Consider the following 1,055-nt stretch of genomic DNA (forward strand, 5'->3'; position numbering starts at 1 on the left):
TATAGCATTTAGATTTGTGGCAATGTGCTGACGAACAGCTGGTTAGACAGAGATAATTTTCGGAATAAGCGACCGAGAAATCTATGCTGGTTTTACGGAGGATATTTGTCCTGATCTGTCCGGTGCACTGATCTAAAATTTGGTCCAAACAGCGTCACATCATAAACGCGCAGTATTGCTCTGCTGGGGACGACTGAGAAATCTACGGCTTCAATCCTCGAAGCGATGACAGGTGAAATATGCAGTGATACAAGTATGGAAGATCTTAAGTTTACCGGCATCAAACTTTGCATCTACAGCTATTGAACATGTAAACTGAACGTTACTAGACTGTTGTAATGACCCTCTTATTCTGTCTATAATGGCGCGCATATTGTGCAGTCGCTTCAGAGTCACAAGGCCACGACCATTTAAAATCTTGCTGAATATTGGAGAGATCTACATCGAATGGGGGTAGGTGTTTTCAAAACAACTACTTGATTTCCACCTGTTCACGATCACATATGAAGCTATATCACGACAGCAACTCAATTCAGTGCAGCGCTATCGACATCCCGCCTTCATTAAACGCCAGTCTTATCAGAATCGCCGTTGAAAAAGTGACAAATCGGGTAGTGCCTCAGCTTGGCCGCGGCATTTCAGCTGAGAAGCATGAAATAATAAAAGATAGCTAGATAGAGGTATATCCAAATATAAACTCACATACAAAGGCTAATGATACCCATATATATATAAATTTAAATAATCAGAAAACTGGATAAATTTTGATCAAGAAATAAACAAATTGAACCACGTCGTTTGAGTGTTTTTTTAATATGAAACATGACATAAAAGTAATGAACCGATGTGTTTCAGTTTGTTTGTTGATCAACATTTTTCTCTATTTCATGATTATTTGATTCCTGATAAACTTTTGCTTATTCTCTTGTTACCTGTAACCTATGAGCATAATGTGCCTGCATACTTATGCCCAGGATAGCACAGGTAATTGATGGGGATAGTAAATACGAATACTATACTTGGTTATTACATCTAGTAGCTCTGCTTGCCTTATA

Source organism: Octopus bimaculoides, chromosome 1, assembly GCF_001194135.2.
Source record: "Octopus bimaculoides isolate UCB-OBI-ISO-001 chromosome 1, ASM119413v2, whole genome shotgun sequence".
Lineage (NCBI taxonomy): Eukaryota > Metazoa > Mollusca > Cephalopoda > Octopoda > Octopodidae > Octopus > Octopus bimaculoides.